The sequence below is a fragment of the Chelonia mydas genome, chromosome 2 (assembly GCF_015237465.2).
Source record: "Chelonia mydas isolate rCheMyd1 chromosome 2, rCheMyd1.pri.v2, whole genome shotgun sequence".
NCBI lineage: Eukaryota > Metazoa > Chordata > Testudines > Cheloniidae > Chelonia > Chelonia mydas.
The window spans coordinates 184,189,826-184,208,162 of NC_057850.1; the positions used below are offsets into that span (position 1 = coordinate 184,189,826).

At 40.4% G+C, this 18,337-nt stretch overlaps 1 protein-coding gene across 1 annotated transcript in view; it reads right to left on the bottom strand.

The window, feature by feature from the left end:
• Window positions 1–18,072, bottom strand: part of TMEM108 (transmembrane protein 108) — a 327,045-nt gene extending 308,973 nt beyond the window's left edge. The window contains exon 1 of the mRNA XM_043540806.1: window positions 17,883–18,072. The gene's annotated coding sequence lies outside the window, so the exon portion shown is untranslated. The remainder of the gene's footprint in view (window positions 1–17,882) is intronic.
• Between the last annotated feature and the right edge of the window lie 265 nt (window positions 18,073–18,337).

The window sequence follows — 18,337 nt, forward strand, 5'->3', positions numbered from 1 at the left end:
CTCAAAAATGACATAGCAGAATTACAGTAAGGACAAAAAAACCACATAGAAGACCGTTATGGGTGCATGGAGATTGTGGGAGGAGTTTTCAATACAAGGAGCAGCTAAAGAAGATTAAGAACATTTAGCCTGGTCAAATCTGTCTTCCAACCTTCATGTCATATTCAGATTAATAGGCAAAGGAAACGGAAGGGGTTCCACTTCATAGGAATGGCTTGGAAGATGGAGAGCAGGATGTGGGGAGCCCATAGATGAGGGACTACATCATAGCCATAGAGCTATACTCCACAGGGGCAGCGTCTGTGCTGGCATGAAAGAAATCAACGGTTTAGCCAGGAGTTCTGAAGCTATGTAAATCCTGCCAAAACTAACATGGGGTGTGGAAACAGGATTCTATCCCATCAAACATCACAGAACACCTCTATAAAAAGCCCATTGCTTTAGCTTTGCATGGGGCCAGCATTTGGACCTTTAAAAAGAAGTAGAATAAGGGGGATTTCATGACAGCAGCATATGCAATTATAAATGGTACAGAAACCCTCTTAGTTACCCTGTCCCATTACATAAGAACTAGCTGGCACACAGTTCTGTGTTTTTAATTGAAATCAATATATTTAAAAATGTAGAAAAACATCAAAAAATATTTATAATAAATTTCAATTGGTATGCTATTATTGTTTAAGAGTGCGATTAAAACTGTGATTAATCACTATTAATATTTTAATCAAGTTAATTTGTTTTGAGTTAATTGCTTGAGTTAACTGAGATTAATTGACGGCCCTTTTTTCTTTAATGAGAAGACAGACCGTAAAAAGACTGATGTACAGATGAATCAAACTCAAAAGAACAAAATTAAGACTGTATATCTTTTTAGGTGACAAATCTGAGGAACTGTCGCAGATTGGTGTGTCATTAGAGGAGGTTTTGGAACAAATTGATAAACTAAACAGTAATAAGTCACCAGGACCATATGGTATTCACCCAAGAGTTCTGAAGGAACTAGGGTTGCTAGGCGTCTAGTTTTCAACCGGAACGCCCAGTCGAAAAGAGTTCCTGGTGGCTCTGGTCAGCTCAGCTGACTGGGCCGTTAAAAGTCTGGTCAGCAGCATAGCGGGGCTAAGACAGGCTCCCTGCTTGCCCTGGCTCCGTGCAGCTCCCAGAAGCCGCCGGCATGTCCCTGCGGCTCCTAGGTGGAGGGACAATCAGGGAAGATCCGTGCACTACCCTCTCCCTCAGTGCTGGCTCCAGAGCTCCCATTGGCCGGGAACCACGGCCAATGGGAGCTGCAGGGGCAGCGCTTGCAGGCAGAGCCCCCTGACTCCTCCACCTAGGGGCCGCAGGTTGCTTCCAGGAGCTGCGTGGAGCCAGGACAGGCAGGGAGCCTTTCTTAGCTTGAGTCCGTTCCCCAATCCCACTCTTTCACCCTAACCCACTGCCCCAGGACAGAGCCCCCTCTCACCCCTAACTCCCTCCCACAGCTTGCACCCAAACCCCCTTCATCAGGACAGAGCCCCCTCCTGCACCCCACCCTCTGCCACAGCCCTGCACCCCTCCTGCACCCTAGCTCCCTCCTAGAGCCTGCACCCCTGCCCCAGCCCTAAGCCCCCTCCCAGAGCCTGCACCCTGCACCCTCTCCTGCACCCCAACCTCCTACCCCATCCCTGAGCCCTCTCCTCCCTGCCAAACTCCTCATCCCCGGCCCCAAAGACTGCACCCTCAGCCAGAGCCCACAACTCCTCCTGCACCCCACCCCCAGCCCAGTGAAAGTGAGTGAGAGTGGAGGAGAGCGAGCGACGGTGGGAGGGCAGATAACTGAGTGGGGGCGGGGCCTCAAAGAAGGGGTGCGGAAGTAGTGTTCGGTTTTGTGCGATTAGAAAGTTGGCATCCCTAGGAGGAACTCAAAGGTGAAATTGTGGAACTACTAAATGTAGTTTGAAGAACTGGAGTACTTGTGGCACCTTAGAGACTAACAAATTTATTTGAGCATAGGCTTTTGTGGGCTACAGCTCACTTCATTGGATGCATAGAAACCTATAATTTAAATCAGCATCTGTAGCAAATGACTGGAGGATAGCTAATGTGACGCCAATTTTTAAAAAGGGCTCCAGAGGTGATCGCAGCAAATACAGGCTGGTAAGCCTGATTTCAGTACCAGTCAAATTAGTTGAAACTATAGTAAAGAACAAAATTGTCAGACACATAGATGAACATAATTTGTGGGGGAAGAGTCAACATGGTTTTTGTAAAGGGAAATCATGCCTCACCAATCTACTAGAATTCTTTGAGGGGGGCCAACAAGCATGGGGATCCAGTGGATACAGTGTACTTAGATTTTCAGAAAGCCTTGACAAGGTCCCTCACAAAAGGCTCTTAAGCAAATTAAGCTGCCATGGGATAAGAGGGAAGGTCCTCTCATTGACTGGTAAGTGTTTAAAAGATAGGAAACAAGGGGTAAGAATAAATGGCCAGTTTTCAGAATGGAGAGAGGTAAATAGTGGTGTTCCTCAGGGGTCTGTATTGGGACCAGTCCTATTCAACATATTCATAAATGATCTGGAAAAAGGGACAAACAGTGAGGTGGCAAAATTTGCAGATGATACAAAACTACTCAAGATAGTTAAGTCCCAGGCAGACTGCAAAGAGCTACAAAAGCATCTCTCAAAACTGAGTGACTGGGCAACAAAATAGCAGATGAAATTCAATGTTGATAAATCCAAAGTAATGCACATTGGAAAACATAATCTCAACTATACATATAAAATTATGGGGTCTAAATTAGCTGTTTCCACCCAAGAAAGAGATCTTGGAGTCACTGTGGATAGTTCTCTGAAAACATCCACTTAATGTGCAGCGGCTGTCAAAAAAGCTAACAGAATGTTGGGAATCATTAAGAACGGGATAGATAATACAACAGAAAATATCATAGTGCCTTTATATAAATCCATGGTATGCCCACATCTTGAATATTGTGTGCAGATGCGGTCACCCCATCTCAAAAAAGATATATTGGAATTGGAAAAGGTTCAGAAAAGGGCAACAAAAATGATTAGGGATATGGAACGGCTTCCATATGAGGAGAGATTAATAAGATTGGAACTTTTCAGCTTGCAAAATAAATGACTAAGGGACATGAAAGAGATCTATAAAATCATGACTGGTGTGGAGAAAGTAAATAAGGAAGTGTTATTTACTCCTTCTCATAACACAAGAACTAGGGGTCACCAAATGAAATTAATAGGCAGCAGGTTTAACACCAGCAAAAGGTAAACGACTGCCTAGGAAGGAGTACAGCGGAAAGGGATCTGGGGTCATATTGGATCACAAGCTAAATATGAGTCAACAGTGTAACACGGTTGCAAAAAAAGCAAACATCATTCTGGGATGTATTAGCAGGAGTTTTGTAAGCAAGACACGAGAAGTAATTCTTCTGCTCTACTCCATGGTAGCCAGGATGAGCAGGATGAGCAGGGATGGTGTCCCGAGCCTCTGTTTGCCAGAAGCTAGGAATGGGTGACAGGAGATGGATCACATGATGATTACCTGTTCTGTTCATTCGCTCTGGGGCACCTGGTATTGGCTACTGTCAGAAGACAAAAAGAAAAGGAGTACTTGTGGCACCTTAGAGACTAACAAATTTATTTGAGCATAAGGTTTTGTGAGCTACATCTCACTTCATAAATTTGTTAGTCTCTAAGGTGCCACAAGTACTCCTTTTCTTTTTGCGGATACAGACTAACACGGCTGTTACTCTGAAACCTGTCAGAAGACAGAATACTGGGCTATGTGGACCTTTGGTCTGACCATTCTTATGTTCTTATCTTCTTCTGCACTACATGAAGTTAAACATTATGAAAATGTTCTATAGAATAGGACTGAAGCCAATAGGATTTCTACAGAAATTGCTCTAAAATCTTCAAATTTTAATAATAGACAATAGATGTCATTACATACATTTTTGAAGAATCTTATAGAAATAATATTTAATTATACAGGATGGATCCAACAACCTACAGAAAGGTTATTTTTTAAAAGTTATTTTCCATATAGATTAGATGAAAGTGGTTTTGCAGATTGCATTTCATATAGTTAAGATGGGACACACTATTAGAAATTATTATTAGCAGAGATGGGTCCAAACCAAAACCCCAGATCTAAACACCCTTGCACTTCTCAGAGGTTTAAATTAGGGCTATCAATTAATCGCAGTTAACTTACACGACTAACTCAAAAAAATTAATCGCAATTTAAAAAATTAATCACGATTAATCACACTGTTAAACAATAGAATACCAATTGAAATTTATTAAACATTTTTGGACGTTTTTCTACATTTTCAAACATTGATTTATATTACAACACAGAATACAAAGTGTACAGTACTCACTTTATATTATTTTTATTATAAATTTTTGCTTTTTAGAAATTTTATAAATTTTTATTATAAATTATTATAAAAATGATAAACAAAATAGTATTTTTCAATTCACCTCACACAAGTACTGTAGTGCAATCTCTTTATCATGAAAGTGCAACTTACAAATATAGTTTTTTTTTGTTACATAACTGCTCTCAAAAAAAAATATAAAACTTTAGAGCTGTCAAGGTTCCTCCCCCACTCTGAACGCTAGGGTACAGATGTGGGGACCTACATGAAAACCTCCTAAGCTTCTCTTTACCAGCTTAGGTCAAAACTTCCCCAAGGTACAAAATATTCCACCCTTTGTCCTTGGATTGGCCGCTACCACCACCAAACAAATACTGGTTACTGGGGAAGAGCTGTTTGGAAACATCTTTCCCCCCAAATACTTCCCAAAACCTTGCACCCCACTTCCTGGACAAGGTTTGGTAAAAAGCCTCACCAATTTGCCTAGGTGACTACAGACCCAGACCCTTGGATCTTAAGAACAATGAACAAACCTCCCAACACTTGCACCCACCCCTTTCCTGGGAAATGTTGGATAAAAAGCCTCACCAATTTGCATAGGTGACCACAGACCCAAACCCTTGGATCTGAGAATAGTGAAAAAGCATTCAGTTTTCTTACAAGAAGACTTTTAATAGAAATAGGAGTAAATAGAAGTAAAGAAATCCCCTCTGTAAAATCAGGATGGTAGATACCTTACAGGGTAATTAGATTCAAAACATAGAGAATCCCTCTAGGCAAAACCTTAAGTTACAAAAAAGACACACAGACAGAAATAGTCATTCTATTCAGCACAATTCTTTTCTCAGCCATTTAAAGAAATCATAATCTAACACATACCTAGCTAGATTACTTACTAAAAGTTCTAAGACTCCATTCCTGGTCTATCCCCGGCAAAAACAGCATATAGACAGACACAGACCCTTTGTTTCTCTCCCTCCTCCCAGCTTTTGAAAGTATCTTGTCTCCTCATTGGTCATTTTGGTCAGGTGCCAGCGAGGTTACCTTTAGCTTCTTAACCCTTTACAGGTGAGAGGAATTTTCCTCTGGCCAGGAGGGATTTTAAAGGGGTTTACCCTTCCCTTTATATTTATGACAAGAGCCTACAAGTCCACTCAGTCCTACTTCTCATTCAGCCAATCGCTAAGAAAAACAAGTTTGTTTACATTTACAGGAGATGCTGCTGTCTCTGCTTATTTACAATGTCACCTGAAAGTGAGAACAGGTGTTTTAAAGGCACTTTTGTAGCAGGCGTAGCAAGGTATTTATGTGCCAGATATGCTAAACATTCGTATGCCCCTTCATGCTTTGGCCACCATTCCAGAGGACATGCTTCCATGCTGATGATGCTCATTAAAAAATAATATGTTAATTAAATTTGTGACTGAGCTCCTTGGGGGAGAATTGTATGTCTCCTGCTCTGTTTTACCCAAATTCTGCCATATATTTCACGTTACAGCAGTCTCGGATGATGACCCAGCACATGTTCATTTTAAGAACACTTTCACAGCAGATTTGACAAAACGCAAAGAAGACACCAATGTGAGATTTCTAAAAATAGCTACAGCACTCGACCCAAAATCTGAGAGGGACGAAGTGTTGAGCATGCTTTCAAAAGTCTTAAAAGAGCAACACTCAGATGCGGAAACTGTATTACCCAAACCACTAAAAAAGAAAATCAACCTTCTGCTGGTGGCATCTGATTCAGGTTATGAAAATGAACATGCATCGGTCCACTCTGCTTTAGATCATTATCGAGCAGAACCCATCATCAGCATGGACACATATCCTACGGCTCTAAAGTTTTACATTGTTTTATTTTTCAATGCAGTTATTTTTTGTACATAATTCTACATTTGTAAATTAAACTTTCATGATAAAGAGATTGCACTACAGTACTTGTATGAGGTGAATTGAAAAATATTATTTCTTTTGTTTTTTACAGTGCAAATATTTGTAATCAAAAATAAATATAGAGTGAGCACTCTACACTTTGTATTCTGTGTTGTAATTGAAATCAATATATTTGAAAATGTAGAAAACACCCAAAAATATTTAAATAAATGGCATTCCATTATTGTTTAACAATGCAATTAATCACAATTAATTTTTTTAATTATGTGATTAATCATGATTAATTTTTTTAATCACTTAACAGCCCTAGTTTAAATCTATTCTATTGAAATGGATATACAGTGTCCATCACTGTGGTATCCAGTGCCTGGATCTGGATCCCCAACCAAAATCTGACTGACATAAATCTCTATAATAGGCCACTGACACATGGTCACTACCTCCCAAGCACCTCCTCCTGGCCTCTGGCCCATTTCTTCTTAAACTAGATATTATAATAGTAGGATTTTATGTATGTATAATTCTGTATCTGAGCTGATTTCAAGGCAGTAACAGACTTTTTAGGGTCACCACTTTTTTGTAGGTTTAGCATTTTAAAATAAGTAAAAGAATGAAATAATTGTTTTGCTCTTGCATTGCAACTTGATGTTCCTGTTCAAATGTTCTATGTAAATCAGTTCTGTTTTGTGTGTGAATGAGGAATGTGTGTGTTAGAAGATAAGTGTGAAGGCCATCACCGAACCAGATGTTCTAGGGAGGAACCGAGGACAGATGCAAGGGCACCAGAAGATTACAACACGCCCCTATTGAAGAGGGCAGATTGACGACTCTAAAGATGAGACGGGCACCTATCAATGGGGACAAGATAACTGTGATCAGAACCAGCATGGGTTAACTCCCTGAGAGACTTAATGAAAGAACAGGATAAAGAATGAGAAGGACAATTTAAGAAAACAAGCACTGGTCAAACAACAATTGATTACAGCACGATGGTGCAAAACTCATTGGTCCCAATGAAGGAAAATCACTATATAAAAAGAGTGCCTTGCCATGAAACTTTGGGTTTGTCTTGCCAAGACTTCCCCAAAGCATCGTGTCACGACCAACAGAACCCAGCTCCTACCTACCTGTGATCAACCTAGCTGGCCACTACATTGATCCAGACTCTGGACTGGTAACTATAACATTGACTGGCAGGACAGAGTGTGTGTGTGTGTTTGAATGCATATGCTAATTGTTGCATCTTCAATAAATGCGGCGTATTTTCCCCTGAGAAAGATCCTGTGTGCTTCTTATAAGCCTAACGGTATGATCCAGGCAGTCCTCTCGCTTTCTGACTTTGCCTTTTGATTTTCTCCATTAGTTATTAGATACAGAACATACTCCACCCCACCCGAAATTCATACAGTTTTATACCTTATCCTGACAATCAACAGAAAGTCTTTTGCACTATCAGGTCTTGTGGCAGCTTTATCAAGGAATTCTCATCAGTCTTTCACCCTTGTTCTCACCCCTTTTCCAAAAAATCCTTACAAAAACCTTCACTCTCTCCTTCAGTTCCTTCCCCTCTTTCAAGGACTCCTGCAGGAGCCTTCAATCTCACTGTAATTTCCTTCTCCCCAGGTCACCATGGGCTCTTTTCCAGCCTCTAGCCAGCCTTCCCTCACTTCTTCTCCATTGAGCTTCCCCTCTGACTTTTATAGAAGCCAGCTATCCCTCATTAGGCCTGATTAGATGGTCCATAATTAGTCACAGGTGGGCTGGACCGCTCTCCTCTTAAAGGGGACAGGCCCATCTTGGACAGCCATAAAAAACAAAAAATGCTAGTCCAAACCACTACTGTAGAATCCTATTGTACCCACTATCAATACTGGGCACTTATATAATATCTTTGTTGTTGCGTGGTGGGGTTTATGCACCAGACCATAACAGCATGATATGTGTTCATGTACTGTCCTGCTCCAGAGAATGAGGCTACCTGAATGAGAGCTTTTAGAGTGTACCTTTTCCAGCTAAAGGTATATATGAAGTAAAATTGGTGTGTTTTGGCAATACAGCTTGAATGTTTTCTTGACATGAAAAATAGACAATTTTAAAGAATAGTTGAGATTTTCAGAGCAGTGCAGGGAATTTTACCACACATATTCCATTAATTTTAATAGTAATATTTTTAAGGGAAGATGTGTGGCTAAATCCCTTTAACTGCTTTGAAAATCTCAACCCATAAGAACAAATTAGTACTTCTCTAGAGATCAGAAAGCACTTTATGAACATTAATGAATTTAGCTTTATATGACACAAAACTCTCTCAAGTCAATATCATCCCCATTTCATAGACGGAGAAAGTGGGGCATAGTGAGGTTAAGGTAAAAAAGTTTAAATGTCCAGTAATTTTGGGTACCTATTTGTAAGTGCCCAATTTATGATCCAGAATAAGATTTTCAGAAGACTCATGCAATTAAAAAATGTTTTTGCCCATGATGACCAGGAATATAGTTAGCAAAGAATTCTTCTCTGATTTAATACATTGCAGGGGGTTTCCACTTATGCCCTGATCTTTCAAAGACTTATTTACACCTGTGGATAGCTTTAAGCACATGAGTACTCCCATTGAACACAATGGGGCTGTTCACATACTTATAGGTAAGCACATGTATAAGTCATTAAGGACTGGGGCCTGAGACCTATCTTACATGTTTCCTAGTGGGGGTTTATTTTATTTCATTTTGAGTTTTTGAATGCTTCTTTGACAATATTCTATTTATTTCACATTAACATTTAATCAAGCAAAAATTTTCGTTTTAAAACCTATTGGCTCAATGCATTTTATACCATATAAACAAACACAGATGACTATATGGTGTTTTAAAAAAAATCTTGCACAAACACATTATTTATCTGCTAAATAATTCAGGGTAACCTTAAGATACATATGTATGAACTTTTTAAAAGTATACAACCAACCAGTCAAAACCAAACAGCCACATGATATTGATTTAGTAAAACAATGAAAGCATCAAACTATTGGTTCACGTTCATTAATATAATTTGTGGTTTTGGTATTCACATCATAAAGGTTTAAATCCTGGGTATCACCTCAATGATAATGAACCAAAATCCATATCAATCAATACACAGTCTATTTTTTGTAATTAACTTCAAGATCATTGTTACCGTTTCTCTTTTCCCAGTGTCCACATTTCCCAGTGACAACAACTGACTTATTTCCATAGGTGCTGGAAGTAGGAGTGCTGGCACACCCCCTGGCTTGAAGTGGTTTCCATCAGAAAAAGGGTTTACAGTTTGGTTCAATGGCTCTCAGCACTCCAACTACGCAAATTATTCCAGAACCCCTGCTTATTTCTCCATGTTTGAGATAAAAAGTTTTCTGCTAAAGGCAGGAAAGCAGAGATGGGGAAAAAAGAAATAGTCAATGGAAATTACAGTGAAGGATTTCAGCAACCTGTGAGAACAATTTTTCTAATCCTAGAAATGACTGTTTTATACTTATTTTTAGAAACCTATAACTAATTTTAAAATTAAATACAGTCAGAGTGAGACAACAGCTACAGAATCCTCAAACTTCTGAACTACTTTAAAATTGCAATGGACATTTCTTGAATACTAGCTAAGGTCAGGATAATCTAGTACACCACTGGGTTTACAGACAGTCAGATAACATACTGTTAAGACAACTTTTAAAAGAAACAAGTTGCAAAAAGGAGACGGCAAGACAAAAGCAGCACCAGAAAAAACAGGAACCCAAGACAAGCTTCACTATTATACCTTTCAGGAAATCTCAACAGGTATTGGGCCAAATCCTGACAGTCTTTACTCAGGTAAATTAGTGGGAGTTTTGCGTGAATAACGACTAAATAAAAGATAGCAGGATTTGGTTCACTTCCTTTATGCTTTTAAATAAAGCTCTCTGAAACTGAAGGCTTTTGAACAGCTGAAAATATTTAACACTTAGATTTAACATTGGAGAATAAGATACCACTTCTAGGCTCAGGATAACACAGATGACAAAAAATAAGAAGATGCAAAAGGTATGTTAGTCTGACAGTCCGCTTGGAGGGAATCGAAGAATATAGCTGCACTGCCTTTTCAGAAAAGTGGCAGACACAAGATATTCTGGGTTTTCCACCAAAAACTATTTGGGGAAATTTAGTGCAAGAGTATGAAAAGCATGGATATTTTCCTTCAAATTCAACTATGGTAAGAAAGATATGCACCTGGCCAAACAATTGGTGAATTATTAACACTGCTGATTAGACAAATGATAATCATCTCACTATTACTTTGTGCTCCTCTATCTCTCAAGCATTATCCCTCGGAGGCGGGTAGGAGTTCACGAATGTGTAGATTGCAACACTGCTCTGCCGAACCCAGGGTTGCACCTGGCCTGCTGAGTGATGGCACAGTGGGCCGTGAACATGTGCACTGAGGACGACATCGCGGCTCGACAGATGTCCTGGATCGAGAAGTGTGCCAGGAAGGCCGCTGAAGATGCCTGAGCTCTGGTCAAGTGAGCTCTGACAACTGGCGGTGGAGGGACTCCCGCCAACCCATAGCAGGTCCGCATGCAAGAGGTGATCCAGTTAGAAATCCTCTCGGTGGACACCGGGAGGCCCTTCATCCTATCAGCTGTAGAGATGAAAAGCTGAGTCGACTTATGGAAAGGCTTTGTCCGATCTAGGTAGAAAGCCAGGGCCCTTCTTATGTCCAAAGTGTGGAGGCACCTCTCTTCACTAGTCTCATGGGGCTTAGGGCAGAAGACTGGAAAGAAGATATCCTGGCTCATGTGGAAAGTAGACAGCACCTTAGGAAGGAGGGCCAGGTGGGGCCGGAGCTGGACCTTGTCCTTATAGAAGACCATGTATGGCGGTTCTGAGGTCAGGGCTTGCAGCTCGGAGCCTCGCCTCGCCGACGTCACTGCCACCAGGAAAGCTACCTTCCATGGTAGGTGAGATGGGGGCATGAGGCTAAAGGCTCAAAAGGCAGGCCTGTGAGTGCCTTTAAGCCACTCTTCTAGCTGGGGCAGGAAGAGAAAGAAGATGGAGGAAGTCAGAGAGGGGGAGGCAGAAATTCCAAAGAACTATATGGTGAGGCAGAAAAAGAGTTAGGGGAGACAGAGAGAAACCGAGAGAGGAGAAGTGATAGACTTTATTGGTGGGGGTTTATATAAATTAAGCAATTATTTATTTATGCACACTGACTGAATATGCACGCTAGGACATTACATCTGTTACATGAATCTCCAGCTTTCTGAACCTAAAGCCTTAACAGGCATGTAGACCTGACATAAGGGGAACCCATCGGTGGAGCTGGCTCTATGACAACCTCATACAGCCTCTCCCCACTCCCATGGAGGAGTCATGTAGGAATGGCCAAGGAAAAGCCCTGTGTTAGTACCTGTTAGTAAACAGTAAACTTTGTAGTCCTATTTCTGATGTATGTTAATTTTTTTCACATATTAAACTATTCTCCCAAAATCTTTACGGTATTAGCAAAATATGTTTTAATCCTAAAGCAAGAGAGTGTTGGTTATTAATCTGTGAGTGACCTGAATTCAGAATCTCCATGTGATCAAATATCAGACTGTACTTCATTATGACTGCTACTTCCAAGTCTGTGGGAAGATAGGTGTCCAGGGAAAACAAGCCCCCCCCCACACTACTAGAAGTGGCTACAGAAGTATAAACAAAACTGGGTGACTGATAAGGAATACTTGTTAGGGCAGATGTTTTCTGTAATGGACTGGATGGTTGATGACAGATAATTGTTAGTACAGATGCGTTCTGTGAGGGATGAAACAGTAATAATGACCTTAGATTAGAATTCACCTTAGTTTACCGATCAAGTAACCCAGAGAGAGACCATAAAATAAATTCTATAAGTATTGAAGTAAATTGAAAATATCAAAAGAGGACACAGTGAAATTAATCGTAGGAAAGTATTTTTTCCACCAAAAAGGGGTTTCTTTGTCTCATACTCTATAAAAAACGACAAATGTTTTGGGAATTAGGTGCAGGAGAGCAAACTGCTGGCATCCTACCAGGTAAAGAGAAGAGAGACAGAGAGGCCAGCTCTTTACCTTACTCAAAGGTGGCAATGTATCTATTCTTTCTGTAGAGTGCTGCACTAATCTCTGATTTATTTACTCAAAGATCATCATTCCATCTGAGTCTGTTATTTGACAATCTGGAATCATTATTAAAGTCAAACGCGACACTTGGCATCAGCATGGCTGTGCTCTGGCAATTGGTGAGAGCTGGCATAGGCTGAAAGCACCCTAGTTTACCTCCCTCACCTCTTCTGGCATTGAGGACAGCTCAGCGTCAGAACTAAATCTGGCCAAGAAACTGAAAGCAGTTTTTAAAAGAACAAAACTCACTTGAGAAGAGAGCCCTCCCAGGTTACCGATTTCTGTTCTGTCACATATTCTGTGTAAAATCAATTTTTTTTTTTTTTTTTTACAAAATTCAATTCAAAGTGGCTGGATTGGCACCCAATTTGCATCCATTCCCATTATTTCTGTGAAAGTTATGTTAATTTTGGAAGTATCACAATTTTTATAGAGCAAAAACACTACTATTTAGCACAGATTAGATTAATGTTTACAAAGCACTTTATGGACATTAACTAATCAGTTCTCACAGCCCTCTATAAAACAGGTAGGTATTATTTTACAGATGGTGAAACTGAGGCAGAAGTGAAGTAACTTACTCAAGGTACCACAGTGAGTTAGTGACAGAGCCAGAATTAGAGCTTTAGATTCCCAAACCTGTGCTCATTTTGTCCGGACTGTGCTTCCTCCTAACATTGGACCCAATCCTGGGTAGGAAGTCCCACAGTTGACTTTGAAATGTCTAATTGTATCTCTACACTTCAATGTAAACCCAGCCTCAGGCTCAAACCCAACCCCTCACCCCTTCTGTCTATACACAATGCTGTCTGACTTGTGCCCAGGCTCTGGACTTTCTCCAAATTCTCCACATTTTTCCTGAAATGTTGGGCCCAGAACTGGACACAGTACTCCAGCTGAGGCTATCAGCTTATGATAAAGTGATTCATAATTGGGATTTTTTTAAAAAATGTGTAAATCTGAGGGCCAAATTTTGCCCTCAATTATACTGGCACATCTCAAACACAGTCAATGAAATTGTGCCAGTATAACTGAGGGCAAAATCAGCCTAGAATATTTTGGCATATTGTAGGCCAAAGTCATTCCTATTTTAACTCATTTCAGGTGAATTTCTGTTTTCCAGCCTTCCAAGAGATTCTCAAGGGCATCATATGGCCTCTTATTATATTGTTCTTATAGTATATCAGGATACATGATATTTTCTAATATCTGTATGTTGTTTTCATCCACACATCAAGACTCCAGGGAGCACAGAACAGTTCATAGTTAGTGACCCTCTGCCCCAACAGTTCTATCCTTTGATGACTTGGGGGTGGGACAAAGGGACAATTAAATTCTCATCTGAGCATGATCCACTGCCTGGAAAGTAAACAGTGGCAACAGATGTAAAGAATGTGGTGGGGGCAGCAGTTTTAAACTTCACCCCCGGAGTCTATTTAGCATGAGTGTAATGAACTGTGACCATATACGCAGAGTTTACTATCATTAGCAGGAATCCAACTGAGGCCTTTAAGCATCAAAAGCACGAGCCTCTGCCACTTGAGCTAAAGGAGTAACCCAGTTGGTAGAAAGTAACTGGTTGTTAGAGTTGCTGGAGCTAAACCCTAGAGGGACACCTACTAAGCTAGGTATTACCACTACATGAGGAATCTGTATAGAGACTGCCCTGACACAAGATACCGTGAAAACATTTTATTCCTCCCACCCAACTAGCCAAAGGTAGAAGTTGTGTCCTAGCTGATGAAGGGGGTACAAACTGTACTATCAGTATTAAGTCTTGTACTGTCACACTGGAGCAGTTTCATTGGCTGAGTTACAGTGCAATGTGAATATGCGCTATTGCAGTAAATATTGCACATGGCAGTCTTACAAAATTAAAACTTACCTGCTCACCTGGGGTGAGAAATTATTCTATTGGATAAGTCAAATATCTTAAAAAGAAAAGGAGTACTTCTGGCACCTTAGAGACTAACCAATGTATTTGAGCATAAGGTTTCGTGAGCTACAGCTCACTTCATCGGATGCATGCAGTGGAAAATATGGGGGGAGATTTTATATATACAGAGTACATGAAACAATGGGTGTTACCATACACACGGTAATGAGAGTGGGAGGAACAGTGGGGGAGGGGAATAAACATTCATTTTCCCTCCCTACTGTTCCTCACATGATCTTGTCAACTGCTGGAAATGGCCCACCTTGATTATCACTACAAAAGGTTTTTTTTTCCTCTCCTGCTGGTAATAGCTCACATTACCTGATCACTCTCCTTACAGTGTGTATGGTAACACCCATTGTTTCAAGTTCTCTGTGTATATAAAATCTCCCCCCTGTATTTTCCACTGCATGCATCCGATGAAGTGAGCTGTAGCTCACGAAAGCTTATGCTCAAATAAATTGGTTAGTCTCTAAGGTGCCACAAGTACTCCTGTTCTTTTTGCGGATACAGACTAACACGGCTGCTACTCTGAAACCTGTCAAATATCTTAATTTTTCTTGCATCTGGATTGGTACATTTTTTGCTATGGTTTTGCAAGCTGGAGTAGTCAGTAATTAGTGAATAAAATTCTGCATCAACACAGCTGATAACCCTAATCACACCTCATATGTTCAAAAAGGAGAGGGGGAAGTGCCTATTCTAGCATTTGAAATAATTTGTGCTCAGTAATGCAGCTGATGAGGCTCTGTCTGAATTGGGCATATGTGGATGACAGCTACTAGATTTCTTGTGGATGAATGCTATCTATGCACATTACATATCCACTTGGCTGCATCAAAACAGTTGTTAAAAAAAATACAGGCTGCCCTGATTTTCATTCCATGTAGGTTGCCTAGTTAAAACTGCCTGTCCCTGTGTCTCCTTCTCTGGACTTGCATGGGATGGAAGAGTGGCACAGGCAGGATGCTCAATCCGATGGAACAGAAAATTCTCCAGCCAACAACAACAATCATCATTCCTTGCCCTTGGTTAACACCTTTTCATCCAAGGATCTGTAAGTTCTTTGCAAAGATGGCTATTATCATCTTTTTACAGTTGGGTAAACTGAGGCACAAAGCTGGCAAACGAAATTAAATTATTTGTCCAACTTCACACACACATAATCAGTGGCAGAGCCATAAATAGAATCCAGGTCTCCTGACTCCCCTGCTTCAGCCACTGGACATTCCCTCTCCTGTTTAAGGAATGAACTTCAACTTCAAATGGATTCTCTGGAAAACAGGGGCTTTAAGGGGAAGTTAATGTATGGGAAAATGAATGGGATTCTTAGGGTTCTGGATCTCTCACCTAGAGAGGAAAGAAGAGAAAGAGAGAAGAGAATTGCCACAATGAAAGGCCAAAGATGCAAGATTTCATTTTAATGTCATTTCAAGGAAATGGCCCAACTTGATGATCACTTTAGATAAGCTATTACCAGCAGGAGAGTGGGGTGGGAGGAGGCATTGTTTCATGGTATCTGTGTATAAAATGTCTTCTGCGATTTCCACAGTATGCATCCGATGAAGTGAGCTGTAGCTCACGAAAGCTCATGCTCAAATAAATTGGTTAGTCTCCAAGGTGCCACAAGTCCTCCTTTTCTTTTTTCTAAACAAAGTGTCCATTCAAAATGAAACGTCAAAATGGTTAGTTTAGAAAATGTCCAAATGAAACACTGACATTTCCAATACAAACTTCAGGGGTGTTTTTTTTTCAGCTGAAACTACTCACCAAATTTGAGCTGAATTCACAGTTCCAGTGTCTTGAAATTATACGCCAAAAATTTTCTCTCAGCCCTATTTGTCAACACACAAGGGCCAGAAGATCCGCACATAAGAGCACAGAGGCTGCAATATAGTCACAAAAGTTGGATTCCCTTTTCCTTGCTCCCCCTGCAGAGATCCACCCCCGTGTTCAGGCTGTGTTCTGGAGGGGAGGATTTGGGCATAAAAGACTTTACCTTCACATAGAATTCTACTCAAAATTACCTCACTACTTTTAGCAGAACTATGCTCTCTGAACAAGATGTACTTACATTAATATGGGCTGTAAATACATATACTGCTAGTTACCTATGCTGAATCAGGGGAGAGTCGTAAAATAACATTCAGAGACTAAAATCAGAATTCCAAGTCAGCTTTTTCGTTTGTTTTTCAACGGGAACTATTCAAGACAAAGGAAAGAATGTATCAGAAGTGTATAAATGTGGGCTCATTTTCCAAAAGTGCAATGTATTCCATGTACATGCTGTCATAATAATATTCATGAGACACCCACACCTCAGCCCCTACAGTGATTCACAAGCAATTAAAACACAATCATCATAATAAAGAAATAAATAACCTTAATTAAAACACTGCACAGGAACCTTCTCAGATGCAGAGTCAGTGGGGAGCTGTCTGTCTGTGTGATTTTACATATCTGTCAGCTAACTTGGAAATCCAAATGCAATATGCAGCTTCAGGTACATCATATGGATTTAGTATACTCCCTGAAGGACTCTGGGTCAGTACACCAATGAACAGATGATACACATATGTAGATTATTCATCCCTGATAGATATAAGTTTTCATTTGAAAAACTACATTGAATTCAATAAACATTAACAGTAATCCAATTCTGGGTGCCTTGATAACACACAACATCCCTTTATGCCATCCCAGCCCCTCTTTAAAAAAGGGAAAAAAATCAGATACTGTTTCTTTACTGAATGCTGTTACGTTGTAGTTTCTGGCACCTAACAGCTGTTTCTCACAATCTTTGTATCTCCATTTACCAACCCTATGCCACTCCTGAGTGTAAAATTCAAAAGGAACAGTAATGAAAGCCAGACTGCTAAGATACCCAACTTGTCAGCATAGAGATGAAACAGAATTCCCTACATTTTACTCATCAGCAGTCTTAACTTGTTCTAAGATCAGGCAGTTGAAGTTAAAAATCAAAATTTTTCAGTGCAATATTCCTCAGGTAAAGCATAGAGCCACAAAACAGTAGGTTTGGCTTGAAAGGTTGCAGCTTTCAGAGACTTGTTTTTGAGAACACACACCTAACAGACAAACCCTCAGACAAGAGAAAAGATTCTTTTTTTATCGAGTATACAGATATGTGGCCTGATCCTACTAGGTCAAAAATCCCATTGATTTCATAATCTATTCTCAAACACTGCAAGTCTGGGAATTATTTTATGTCCTGCCTGGGAATACAGGAACTGACATACTAGAAAATGCTAATGATCTATCCTTTTATATTTCAATACTCAGCAGCTCAACCTGAAACATAATTTTTGACACACAAAATCTGGATAAGAGGTTAGACTTTATCTTGGTTACAGTAAATGTATTTTCCTTCACACACACAAAAATCACAACTTTGGGGTTGCATTTTTATATGCAGGCCTATCTGCCTCACAACATGGGTCCCTATAATTTATTACAGTGTAGCTGCAGATGAACAAAAATGTTTTATCTACTTTGAAACATACCACAGCACCAAACCATGCCCCAGGATCCATTTGCAAAGCACTCCTGACTGTGCAGAGGTGTCCTCTATAACACAATTCCTGTAGTTTCCATGCAGAGCCTACTGCAGCATCAGGGATCTGCACAAGAAGTCAGAGGCTCTATGCACATGACACACTTCCTCCAACACAAGAAACCAGCAGAGAATTTTCAGAAGAATTAAGACAGCACTCACATCGCCACCACCTGCATAGAGGATTCCAGGTGCAGCAGTGAATTAAAGAGACAGTGGCAGCACAGCTCCTACGGAACCACATTACCAAGAAGCTAAAGGGTGAGGAACAGGGGTCCCCAGAGCTGATGTGTAGAGACAAATTTCATATAAATGGCTTTAGCATCAACTGGATCACAAGATATCTGTGGGTTTTGTGGGTTTGGGAGGCAAGGAAAACCTCATCCTCTAAAAGGAATGATCCAG